The sequence below is a fragment of the Pinus tabuliformis genome, chromosome 8 (genome assembly GCF_031772625.1).
Source record: "Pinus tabuliformis cultivar Carrire ecotype Pingquan chromosome 8, CPIR1, whole genome shotgun sequence".
In the NCBI taxonomy this organism is placed as follows: domain Eukaryota; kingdom Viridiplantae; phylum Streptophyta; class Pinopsida; order Pinales; family Pinaceae; genus Pinus; species Pinus tabuliformis.
Window position 1 is genome coordinate 1066066886 of NC_142294.1, and position 14431 is coordinate 1066081316.

General features: G+C 37.2%; 1 pseudogene; it reads left to right on the top strand.

Annotated features, from left to right (window-relative positions):
* The first annotated feature begins 619 nt into the window (after positions 1–619).
* On the top strand, positions 620–3959 carry LOC149239016 (sugar carrier protein C-like; annotated as a pseudogene).
* Positions 3960–14431: the final 10472 nt, after the last annotated feature.

Genomic DNA, 14431 nt, shown 5'->3' on the forward strand with positions numbered 1-14431 from the left:
GTTGAATGCAAATTTCTACACAATCCACCAATTGCATACAAGTTTGGGTCAACTTGAGGAAAAAAAATTACACATCTTAGTGTAAAATGCACCATTTTGCTAAATAAAATTTGCTTGTATATAAATGAATGTTATAAATAATCACTAAGAACTTATCACCGAGGAAATTATTAGAATTGGAATAATCTCAAATCCCTAAGAAATTGGTGGACTAGGAGCCACTTGGCACAAATATAATTTTTTAAATTTATTAAAAGTAATGGATCATTTTGCTAAATATTTTTTTCATATATAATGAATGTTATAAATAATGAGAACCTATAATGGAGGAACTTATTAGAATTGGAATAATTGTCTAGGAAATTGGTGAGTGGGAGCCACCTCGCACAAATATAATTTTTTTAATTTATTAAAAGTCAATGCAACCTAACAAACTCTTGAACACACCATAACAGTTCACATGAAGCATACTTTGAGCATAATCTCTTGAGAATCAATCTAGGCGGTTAATTAAATAAAAAATAAATCAATAGATCCCATCCACTTTAACTTGAAATAAGAAACCTTAAATGCAAAACAGCACATTTTGGGAAGAAGAGCTATGAGCGTAGAATGACTCTATCCGCTGATCACTTGCATCGTTGCGGCCACCGGAGGACTTCTCTTTGGCTATGACATTGGGATCGTAGGTAGCAACATATAACTCTCAATCTTAGCTAAAGCCTTTAATTATTCGTTTTCATAAGAGATGCGCGTAACACAGGTTCATAACCAATTTTGATGTTTGTAACAAAGGATCATAACCAATATTATGTTTTACAGGTGGAGTTACATCCATGGAGTCTTTTCTGAAAATAAAATTTCGCAGACATTTATAGGAAGGAATCCACGGCTAAGACCAGCGACTACTGCAAGTTCGACAGCCAGATACTGACTTCCTACACTTGTTGCCTTTACATCTTTCGTGGCCTCCGTCACAACAAGAGTTTTCGGACGACAGAAGTCGATGGTGGTGGGCAGTCTCACATACTTCACTGGTGCAACTCTCAACGGGGCTGCAGTCAATGTAGGCATGCTCATCCTTGGACGTATTTTGTTTGGTTTCGGCTTGGGTTTCGTTATTCAAGTAAGCGCATCTTTGTTAACGATAACACCCGGCCCTATTTTCCATTTTTTTAAATCGATGTAACAAACTCGTATCCCATATTGATATCATGAGTTGTCATGCTCGTCTGGTCAGTCCGTGCCTATTTGTTTGACCGAAATGGCCCCTCCCAGACTGAGGGGAGCTCTCAACATTGGCTTCACACTTTTCCTAGGAATTGGGGTCCTTGCTGCGAATCTAGTAAACTATTTCGCTGCCAAGTTCCAGAATGGGGATGGCGTCTTTCTCTGGGTCTGGCAGCTCTCCCAGCGTTGGTAATGTTGACAGGTTCCTTCGGCCTTCCGGACACCCCCAACAGTCAGTCGAAAGGGGGCAGCTGGAAAAGGTGAGGGCCGTGCTAGTGAGGATCCGCGGCACGCCAGACGTGCAGGAGGAACTGCAAAACTTAATAGAGGCGAGCGAGATTTCCAAGAATGTGAAGCATCTTTTCGGCAACATTACCACAAGGAAATACAGACCTCATCTGGTCATGGCTCTGGCCATTCCTTGTTTTCAGCGGCTCGCAGGTTTCACCATCGTCTCGTTTTATGCTCCAGTTATCTTCAAGACCATAGGATTTGAGTCACAGGCTGCTCTCTTGGCTACAACTATTCTTGGAGTGATGAGTTTGGCTTCCATCATAGTCTCCATTTTTATTGTTGACAACTTAGGACGGAGGATCCTGTTCCTCGAAGGTGGACTACAGATGATCATTTGTCAGGTAAGCTGCGCTCATTAATGTTTATAATGTCGTTGTACTAGTTGTATAGTATGTCACTAAATGCAATTAACTCCAGGTGGCAAAGCTCTCCAAGTCATTTTTGTAAGGACACTTTTAATTGGGGCAATATTTTGATAAATTAGGCCAGAGATTTTTGAAAATCGAGATTATAATTGTTAAACTTCAAAATTTAAAATGCCCTTAAAATGCTGAATTTATTTTAACTATCAAAAATATAATTTAAATACTGGTTTTTTTTAAATTAAATTTTTTTACGGAAATTTCAGCCATTTTTAACCCTCCACCTCTATAAACTACCCCTTTTAATTTCTTTCTATAAACTACCCCTTTTAATTTATTTCACGTCGTCGTTGCACTTTGTATTTCTGTTGTTTTCTACATGTTTAAGAGCTCCGTTTAAATTTGCACGGCGGGCGTAAGGAATCCATGCAATACATTACGGCTTCTACCCTGGTCAAACAAGACTCCATGCTTTTATTGCACTGAGCTACAGACTTGCTTTCGGTAGCCTTAGTGTGGGCACTACAACATCAGCTATTTACGTAACCCAAAACACCAAAATTACACAGGGCTATAAAATATATATATATTATGATAAAAAAAATTTACAAAAGTTTTTGGATATGTCACTTGGGAGCAGTGACATAATAAACTATTTAGATTTTCATGCCAATTGAGTGCTTTTGTCTTATTCAAAGTTTTTGGATATGTCTCTTTGGAGCAGTGACATAATAAATTACTTAGATTTTCATGCCAATTGAGTGCTTTTACCTTATTCAAAGTTTGTGGATATGTCCCTTTGGGAGCAGTGACATAATAAACTAAGATTTTCATGCCAAGTGAGTGCTTCTGTCTTATTCATACATAGTACAGTATCAGTACGATTTTCTTGCCAATTGAGTGCTTTTGTCTTATTCAAAGTTTTTGGATATGTCTCTTTGGGAGCAGTGGCGTAATAAACTATTTAGCTTTTCATGCCAATTGAGTGCTTTTGTCTTATTTAAAGTTTTTGGATATGTCTCTTTCGGAGCAGTGACATAATAAACTACTTAGAATGCCAATGGAATGCTTCTGTCATAGTACAGTATCAATATGTCATCTCAAACTAAGATTTTCATGCGAATTGAGTGCTTGTGTCTTATTCATGCACAATACAGTATCGATATGACATCTCATGCATTTGGTTGTTAATTTCTTCTTTTTGGAATAAGCATGGACATCATTCTCTGCCTGGATTTTTCAGTCTGGCCGTTTTAGCTGTTGGATCATGATGACTTAGTCCTTCTCTGTTTCGCTTTTACAGTTTGTTTGCTTAACTGTTGATCCTGATAACCTAGTTGGAATTGATCAATTGTATATTTTTACATGCAACAAAGAAACCATTTTTTCAATAATTTAACGACCATGACCTTGCCACAATTTTTTTTAACCCAATCTTAGAATTGTAATCTTTGCTTTAGGATATAATCTTTACCTAAATTTGATGAAGAAATGTTTGTTCAGATACTACCAGCACTAGCGCTAAGACTTAATTTTTGCCATTGCATTGCAGGTGTTGATTGCCATTATCCTGGCGTTCAAGTTCGGAGAGGATGGAATGAGCCAGGGATACTCATGGTTTACCGTGTTCTTGTGCTGCGCTTATGCCCTTGGCTTTGGATGGTCGTGGGATCCTCTCAGCTGGTTGGTTCCCAGTGAGATTTTCCCTCTTGAAATTCGTTCCGCGGGGTAAACTATCAACGTTTCGGTGAATCTGTTGGCCACCTTTGTGTTGGCAGAGGTTTTCCTGTCCATGATCTGCCATTTGAGATTCGGCATATTTCTGTTTTATGCAGGTTGGACGGTGATCATGAGTCTGTTCGTCTATTTTCTCCTCCCGAAACCAAAAATGTGCCCATCGAAGAGATGACACAAATATGGAAAGAGCACTGGTTTTGGAGCAAAATGAATTTAGATTATTCCACCCGTGGCGATGAGCCTGTCAAATCCTCCAACCTTCCGGATCACCAAAAAAATCTGGAATTGGTAGAAAATGGCATCCCTACTTCTACCAATACACAAGAACAAAAGTAAAACGAAAGAAAATGAGGAGAGCTTTGAAGTTCACAGCAAAGTGACTAATTTAGATCACGGATTCAGAAAAAAGTTTAACTTTGTTATTGTTCTTCAAATTTCAAAATATTATGATTAAATAAGATAAAAATAACCTAAGGCTCCTTCTATCAAGCTTCTACTAGTATGTAATGCTGATCGACAAAATCCGAATCGTGTTGCTTGAGTGTGGATGTAGGAGATCCAAATGTAATTGAATCGTGCTCGGTGAGATTCGATTATTTTTTGTAAATGCGGTTGTCACAATCTTGGATGTTAACATGACATCATACGGTATTATAATGTAGAAAAGATTGAACAAACAATTGAAATACGGTATTTCACAACTTATTTTTTTTTTTAATTGGAGAAATTTTTGTTGGAGCAGTTTTTATGTATATGTACTTCTGTATAGGATTGGACTACAAAGACTTGTGGGGACCAAATCTGCCCACTTAACTTTAGGTGTATATAGTCTTGTTTAAGATTGGACCACAAGACTTGTAAGACCAAACCTCCCCACTTAACTTTAAGGGTAGATGGATTGGATTACAAAATCTATGGGGACCAAACTTCCCCCTAACTTCCCATTGGTTTTTCAAAAGTTGTTGGTTCACATTCGTAAAATTATCAATCCCTAAGAAATTAAGAAGGCACCTTGTGCTATGCAAATTATATAGTTTCAAACTATTAGAACCATGTAAATTATATAATTTCAACTTGTTATTTCCAAGTTTTTTCTAAAATGCGGATACTAATATTTGACTTATAATGTTTTTCATGCTCTTCTATGTTTTCAATTTTGATATGATATTAAGTAGGTAGTAGTTTAGACCAATGTCATATGGTTCGGGTTGGAGTTCACGTTCGGTAATGATTAGGTTTGGTTTGAGTTTGAATTTTTTTATGAGGTTGGCCATTGTTGCTCTACAATGATTAGGTGCAATTTGAGTTTGAATTTTTTGATGAGGTTCGGATGAGGTTCGCCATTAGTTTCGTCTATATATATACACGTATATTAATTTTAAATGAATTATAGGATAAAATAGTAAGAAATCAACATAGTAAACATTAAAAACGTTATCACAGACTTGGAAATTGCAAGGATAAATTACAAGCTTGAGTTGTGACATGAAGTTATGAGTTTTGATCTATGGACTTGGTCAATGACTATGAGGTTCGATGAGGTTTAACGAGCCTCAGTTTTTTTTTAAGTTTCGCCAAAATTCGAACCTCAAGGTTAAAGTTCGACGGACTTTGTGACATAGGTTTAGACCTTTCATATTTTAGACTTTTTGGGAATATTTTTGGGTAATTTTATTCCAAATTTAGAAATTAGGAGAGATTTATTTATACAATTTTGAGGTATAGGATTTTTGGAATGTTAAATCTATCTATATATTAAAAATAAAAATTAAAAAAAATGTATTTTAAAAATGAAATTATTGTGAAATTAAAAAAAGTTAAATTTTAAATAATGATTTTCAAATTATATAGATTAACGGGTTATTTAGATATGATATAAATATTAGGTTATTTAGGTATGAGATCAATATAAAAAAATGAAAATAAATTATTGATAGCGTAACATACTTGACCCCTTCTTTCCAGTCGAAGGGATGGGGTATAATTTTTTCCCCCCGCTTTCTTGCAACTCATGGAGACCTCAGCATTACCACATGACTGCCAACTAAGTCTATAGGCGATTAGCCTTCTAAAGCCTTTTACAGGTTGAATTCCCTTTGCCAATGGTGCAACACCATTGGCCTTATTTCTACACGAAATGACCAAAGGACAGGCACTAAGGTCAGAGCTCCCAAGCCTCCATCTTATTCCACCGTGCCTCGAGTTCATTTCTACGTGAAATGACCAAGGCTTGGGGCTTCACCTGTAGCCCTTTTATCCCGAAAATGATCGACGGTTCGAAGCTATTCCCTTGACATCTAAACAATGTACAACACCTCACCACTCACTACACTTTAACGAGTGGGATGCTCCCGAAAGGTAGTTTAATCAAGTCGCTCACCTCTAAATCGATGACTCAATTCTATTCCTGGGGGGTTCATCACTTGTCGTACTATAGCAAGTAAGGTGAACCAGAAGGAAGTTTGATAAGCTACCCATCCATTAATCGACGACTCAGATTTATTACGGGGCACCAACCCACTCGTGATCCACATGTTGTTGAATTCGTCGATCAGCTACTCATCGAATCCACGTCATCCCGCTTGGTCCCTCTACACAGTTAGTTACCCGTTGGCTCATTGCACCGAGATTATGCGAAAAGCGAGCCCCTTCATGGGTCATCCCTCCATCAATGAGAGCTCTTCTCAGCGTGCGTGGATGACCACACAAACGTTTTTTAGAACCCACTCTTTAACAATATTCAAATCAGTCCCCCTCGGCATTTTCTATGGCATGAATCATATCATGAAGTTCTTTTACTTTTGTTAATCTATTAATCTTAACAATATTAATCATATAATTCAAATTCATCTCTATAACTTAGAAATTATTTTCATGTAGTTCATTGCACCTGTTACATATCAGACACATTGTGTTTACCATTAGAAGGTCATCACACACATTTTTATTCTAGATTCAAGCACAATGCACATATACATTCAATATATGTACATCAGTAGAATATGCCCACAAGGTGCACCACATATATAATCATTAATAGCACAACTACACACCTGAATCTAGAACTATTACCAACGATAATGCAACATGATTCATTAGAAGAGTAAACAAGCATACATAGATACCAATATTTGAATTTTCAAGGAAATTGAGTCTTGGAAAAAGACTCTCCACCAAACATTAGGCAACTACATTGGCTTTTAGCTGCAGTTGCCATCCCTGATCCAGATTCCAAAGTCTAAGGGGGGAATGCTTTCTTCTAGGACTTCACACCAACTGCCAACTGAAATAGGGACTCCAGAGGACCTCCTTCTTGAATCCCACCAGTTGATTGCTTCTTTCTTTTCCAACATAGGGAGTTCAGAGGTGCCCCACCTCACCCCCAAGTACACTTAGTGATTCACCTCCTTATAGAGAGTGCAAAATCCACTGTACCAATGAGGTTGTATCGACAAGTATTTAGTTAAGTCTTCTTTTATCTCTGCTTCAATATGACCTATTCCCAAGCTGCTACAGGGATCCATAGATTTCATCCCAACCCACAGCTTCCAAGGACCCAAGTTGTTATAGGGCTCTAGATACCTTTGTGTCAACCCAGAACTTCTAGGGGCCCAAGCTGTTACAGGGCTCTAGGGATCCTATCTCAAACAATAGTCTCGAGGGACTGTAGGCTGTTATAGGGCTCTAGAGAGTAGCAATCAACCCACAACCTGCAGGGATAGAGAACCAATCCCCTTCTCTTCTTTTATATTCTCTTTAGTGTTTCCTACTGAATCAATTTCTTGGAGGTCCAATTCTCATCCCTTCTTGATGTGCCTCTAAAAAAAAAGTCTCTACTCCCTTGTTGTGAGGAGTTTGATTGCATCCATTGTTCAAAAAATGATTCCTCTGAATGCCTTCTCCTTTTGTTCAAATGCTCTCTTCAATTCCTCCTACTTGGCTTGCATTTATGTCATATTATTTACTGTTCCATCCTTGTTGTTTTGCAACCCTTCATAAATTTTTGTCCTCATTGCTTGTAGTGTTTTTTTAGGCAAGCATAGGCATGAGTGCTTTTCCTCACCCATTAATTTTAGTAACTAGTTCATTGACTTCATGTATCATCCAACCTTCAATGGTTGTCCTGAATTCGGGGTTTTTCTTTGCACAAAAAACTACAACATCCCAAGCAACAATTCTCTTCCCCCAGATTTGGAGTTTGTGTCCCTTTGAGTCAGTCCCCTTTTTATTTGATTTCAAGCATTGCATAATATTTACACATATTTACAATGTAGTTTATGTGAGAGCCTTAGGTGGGCTATTATAGTCCCATCCCCCTTGAGGGAACGTGGCCCTCGGTGTTCATTTACACATATACAATGTCGGAGTTAAAGTAAGACACATATTATTTCATGGAGGTGTATACACACAACAATATACAGTATTCACAATTATACACAATTTTTTTAATCATCAAACAAGAAAGGATAATTAATCTTCATGAAATCATCCATTTCCCATGTGGCCTCCTGTGGCCTAAAGTGCCTCCACTGCCCCTTGATTTGCTTTGTGGCTCGATTCCGGAGCATGAGACTCCTTTGGTATATAATGCACATTGGTTCTGGTTGAAACTCTCCCTCTAGTTCCAACTATAGCACAAACCAATCAATCACATGATTAGAATCTTGTACATACCTTTTAAGTAAAGAAACATGGAAAACATCATGAACTCTAACTGATGGAGGTAATTCCAACCTATATACTATTGGTCCAATCCTCTCAAGAATTTCAAATGGTCCACAATACCATGGTGCCAACTTGGCACATGTCCCCATTCTTACGGAACTTTTCTTGGGTTTAATTCTCAAGTAAAGATGTTCTCCCACTTGGAACTCTTTGTGTAGCCTATGCTTATCAACATAGATTTTTTGTCTATCATGTGCCACTTTCAATTTTGATTTATGATCTAAACCTATTGTTCCATGTTTTTTAGCATATCAGGTCCTACATGAAATATGTTAATTAGAGCACTCTAGGTAATAGGAGTATTACAACTCTTACTATACAATGCCTTAAAGGAGCTCATTTTTATGGACTCTTGGTGTGAACTATTATATGAAAATTCCACAAGTGGAAGATATTCTTCCCATTTCTTGGGTTGTTGCATCACATACATCCTTAACATATCCTTAAGGATCTCATTGATCCTCTCTGTTTTCCCATATGTTTGTGGATGATAGGTTGTACTAAATGCTAATTTTGTTCCAAGTCCTCCAAACATTTCCTTCCAAAACGTAGAAGTGAATTCAGCATCTCTATCTGATGTGATCTTCATGAGAATGCTTTGTAGTCTCACAATATCCTTTATGAAGATTTTTGATATATCGCTAGTGGAATTGGTGGATTTGACTGCCACAAAATGAACTACTTTGCTAAGTTTATCCACCACTACCATGATTGCATCATGCTTCTTAGATGTTTTGGAAAATCCTATAATGAAATCGATAAAGACTACCTCCCACTTCCATTCTGGAATAGGGATAGGATGCATCAATCATGACGAATGTTTGCATTTAGCCTTTACCTTTTGGCATCCTATGTATCTTGATACAAAATCTGCCACTTCTATTTAGATTGGGCTAGTGACAGTACTTTTTAATGGTTGTGAGGGTCTTTTAATTTGATACCCTGGGTGGCTTGAATAAGGCTTAACATGGAATTATTTCATTATTAGCCTCTTTATTTCATCACTGTTAGGCACATAAATTCTTCCTTTGAATTTGACTAAGCTGTCCTTAGTGAGATGATATCGTTCATCCTCACCATTTTGCTGCAAATTTTCTTTCATTTGATGGTATTTCTCATCCTATTATTTAGCGATTTGATTCTTATTCTAGATCTATTGCATACAAACTTACCGTTGCCAAGTGATTTACTTGGATTCTTCTACTCAAGGCATCAAAAATCTTGTTTTCCTTACACTTTATGTACTTAATCTCAACATCAAAATTGTTGAGCATGTCCATCCATGTTTCTTGCCTAAGAAACAACGTAAACTTTGAAACAAGAACTGTAAACTCAAAACGGGAACTCTAGCTAAAAAACCCAAAAAAACCATGAAAAACAATCCAAAAAACGGAAAGTGTGTATTCTCGAATGATGTTTTATTTTTCTTAGGGTTAATTTTCAACATATTTAAAAAATGGTAGTAAAACCATTTTTTTGTGTATGTCAGACCAAGCAGTAACTCCTCAAAATTAATTTTTATATTCATTCAGGTTGGTCTTTATTATATACATGAGGGAGAGACTGTTCATTTCATCTCCTGGTGAATCTTCATATTTTCCATTATTTGTTTACATCAGTTACACTTATTCACACAATCATGATGATTAGGTGTCAAAATTCCCCCCCTTAACTTGAAGGGATGTTGGTGAGTCCAAGCATCGTTCTGAATCTTTCAAGCTTTTCTCTTCCAAGCACTTTGGTGAAGATGTTTGCAATTTTCTCATTAGTGGAACAATGGCGGAGATGGATTGTTTTGGCCTCAACATGATGTCGAATCAGATGATATTTAGTATTGATGTGCTTTATTCGATCATGGAACTTTGGGTTCCTGGTCAACTTTATTGTTGAGTTATTATTAATCATGAGTGGAGTCAATTGCACTTGTTTTACCTGCAAGTGTTCAAGAATTTTCCTGAGCCACACAATTTCTTTTGTTGCCTCAGCTGCTGCCACATATTCTGCTTCTGTTGTGGAATCTGCTAGAACTGACTGTTTGCGTGATCTCCAGGAGACAGCTCCTGATCCAAGACTCATAGCATAACCTGAAGTAGATACCCCAGTTTCTTTGTCTCCATCAAAGTTTGAATCAGATTATCCAATCAAGCTGAAGTCGTTCACCTGTGTATACTTGATTCCAAAGTCTTGAGTTCCCTTCAAGTACCTTAGAACTCTTTTTGCAGTAGACCAATGTCCGTCACAAGGCTTTTGCATAAACCTGGAGAGGATTCCAACAACAAACGAAATGTATGGTCTGGTAGTAGTTAGGTAGTTGAGACTTCCTACAAGCTGTCTATACTTTGTTGCATCCTCAAAGTATTTTCCTTCAATGGATGTGAGCTTTAAGTTTTGTTCCATTGGAGTAGTAAGAGGATTGCATTATGTCATGCCAAACCTATTCAACAGATCTCCAATGTACTTCTTTTTAGAAAGAAATATGGACTTCGGATGTTGAGTTACTTCAATACCAAGATAGTAATGAACATAGTCCAAATTAGTGATTTCAAAACCGTTCCTCAATTCCTTCTTTATGGATGCAATGTAGCTTTCATTGTTCCCTGCCATCAAAATATCATCTACATATACCACAAGATATACAACTGTTTTTCCAACTTTCTTGACAAATAAAGTTGCATCATTAAGATCATAATGTTTGAAATTGAGTTTCAGAAGATGCTTAGTTAGTTTTTCATACCAGGCTCGCGGTGCTTGTTTGAGGCCATACAAGGATTTCAAAAGTTTGTATACTTTATGTTCATGTCCTTTCACAGCAAATCCCTCAGGCTGGGACATAAAAACATTCTCTTTTAGATCTCCATTCAAGGAAGTAGTTTTTACATCCATTTGATGGACTTTCCAACCATTCTACACTGCTAGGGCAAAGAGTGTGCGGATGGTAGCCCATTTTGCTGTAGGGGAAAAAGTCTCCTCATAATCGACCCCTTCCTTCTGTGCAAAACCTTTTGCCACAAGCTTGGATTTGTGCTTGTCAAGTGAGCCATCTGCTTTATACTTGTTCTTGTAGACCCACTTGCATCCAATTGGTTTGTTTCCTAATGGAGGATCAACCAGCTTCCAAGTGCCATTCTTTATCAGGGCATCATACTGCTTTTGCATCGCTTCTTTCCATTCATCATGAGAAGCAGCTTCTTTGAAGGAAGTTGGTTCAAAATATGTAGACAAATTCAATTCACAATCATAAGAAACATCCATATCAATAGGTGAGTCAGAGTCATCGACATCACCTCCATTTTTTCGGTTTGAATTTCTAGTTCCTGTCTTTCCAACCTCATCAATATGAACACTTTCAAGTGTCTTTGTCAGCCACTTTGGGGGACCTTTATCGGATGGTCCAGGCTGCTCCGTTGATTGATTTGGGACTAAATCAAGATTGAGTCTCCCAATTATATCAATCACATCACTTAAAGTATCATCCGTTGTTCGAGTTTCATGCGGGGGAGAGAGTTATTCAGAAGAAGATTCCACAGGTTGATCTAGTATAGGAATCCCCCTTCAAGATGTGGAATCTGATTATCAAATTCTTGAAATGAGTTTTCATTTGTGAATCTATCAAAGCGATCAAGTTGCCGCTCAACAACATTGTCAATTTTGGATGATTCAAGAAAGATTACATCTCTAGATACAACAAACTTTTTATTGACTTCATCATAGAGATGGTATTCTTTGGAGGTGTTTGAATGCCCCAGGAAGATACACTTATGACTTCTTGCACCAAGTTTTCTTCTATGTACCTTTGGTATCAAGGCAAAACAGGTTGAACCAAGGACCCTGAGATGCTTTACCAAAGGAACGTGCCCATACCACATTTCATAGGGAGTCTTGTTTCTAATATCATTAGATGAACATCTATTATTTATACATATAGCACATAGAACTACATCAACCCAAAACATCAATTTTACATTTTTGAAAATCATCATGGAACGCACCATATTTAAGATTGTCCTATTCATTCTTCCAGATACACCGTTCTGTTGGGGATTATAAGGCATAGTTGTTTGATGTTTGATCCCATGTTGGCGGAGATAGATTTCAAATTCATTTGAAGTATATTATTTTCCATTATCAGTGCGAATAGAGCCAATATTAGATTGTGCATCATTTTCAATGCATGTATGAAAGTTATTGAATGTTTGAAAAGCATCATATTTGTTCTTCAATAAATAAACCCAACACATTCTGGTGTAGTCATTAATAAATGTCATCATATATTTATTTCCATTTGCAGAAGGAACAGGCACTGGACCACATAAATCTAAATGAATGAGTTCAAGTTTTCTTTGTGCTCTTGAATGTGAATCATGAAAAGATTGTTTGCTATGCTTTCCTAGAATGCAAGCATCACAATGCTTAAGTTTCCTAGGAATTGTAGGCAAACCAGCAACACCACTTTTCTTCAACAAGCGAAGGCTATCATAGTTCAAATGTCCAAATCTAGCATGCCATAATAAACTTGGTGGAAGTGTACCTTCTTCATAATGAGAGTTGTATGATAAATGTTGTGCACGAGCAGAGGTACCCTGCAACTTGAGAAGCTTTTCTTCTTCTATTTCCCTCATGACAAGTGAGTGGTCAGATGCTTTTCTCACCTCAAGCCTGCCATCAAACATATGAATGGAGTGACCTTGTTGGCGGATGTGGACCAAGGACAACAAGTTTCTCTTCAGCTGTGGGAGATATAGAACATGATGCAGAAGAAAGTCTGGAAGACCAAGCAATTTAAGCCTGATTGTGAGAAGCCCTGATGGCTTGAGTTTTGATTCATCTACAAAGTGTACTACTCCATGAACATTGTCAGTAAATTCTTCAAAAAAATATTTTCTATGAGTCATGTGGCAAGTTGCTCCTGAATCAAGCAACCAATCATTTTTCCAAGAAGCAAGTGAAGCATTAAATAAATCTTCATTTATTCCAGTATTACATTGTTCCACAACATAATGAGCAAATTTAGGTGATTTACCTTTGTCTGTGTCATTAGTTTTACCTTTCTGTTGGTTTCTTTGCTGCTCAATTTTGTCCCAAGGTTACTTGCATGTATAGGCATCATGTGATCCATTTCTTTTGTAGCGTACGCAGTGCAAATCTAACTTTTCTCCTTGAGAGTGTCTGCGCCCCCTGCCTCTGAAATATCTTCCTCTTACTCTTCGACCACCTCTTCCTCTGGAAGAATATTCGGCAATATTCTTTTCTTTATGAGAAAGGCACACAGCCTCTTCAGAAGATTCAGGGGCTGTCTTCTTTCCAAAAGATTTATCTCCTTCAACAAATTTTTTCACAAGAGAGTCAAAGGTAATATCTTTGAGATTTCCATTTGCTTGCAATGACTCAAGATAATTGGAGTAAGTAGGATAAAGTGTTTTGAGAAAAGTGATAAGAGGAATATCCAATTCAACCTTAGTGGCTTTGATATCATGCATTATGGATTTTACTTCGGATGCAAGAGCAAGAGGATCATTATTTTGTAATTCAAGAGTGAAGAGTTTAATCATGAGTTGAACAACTTCAAGTGAAGAATGTGAGTCATAGAGTTCTTTCAACTTTTGTAAGGCTTCAAAAGCAGTTGAAAATGGCGAAATATGGTGACTCACCTCTTCACTTACAAATACTGCAATTAATTCTTAGGCTTTGTTGTTCATATTTTCCCAAATGGCGAACTCTTTGTCTGAGGTAGGTTGTTCTAGCTCTTTTTCTCCGTCTCCAACACACACTCCTTTCCACAACTCATTGAAAATGAGGGTGTGTTTTATCATTCGGGACCACTCAGGATAGTTCTCCTTTCCAGCGAAAACTATTCCCACAATAGATATGATTGAATGCATTGTAAAATCAGTGTGTTGTAAAAAAATACTTCTGGCAATATACTATAATTTTTTTTACTTCTAGTGGCAAACTCTATTTAACTTTGAAAAAATAATGAGGGATAATTAAAACAACAGTGTATTAAACTAGCAGTCGTAAATCCACCATATGAATTTTCATCACCAAGGAAATACACAATATGCTGGCTCATTTAGAATGTACTG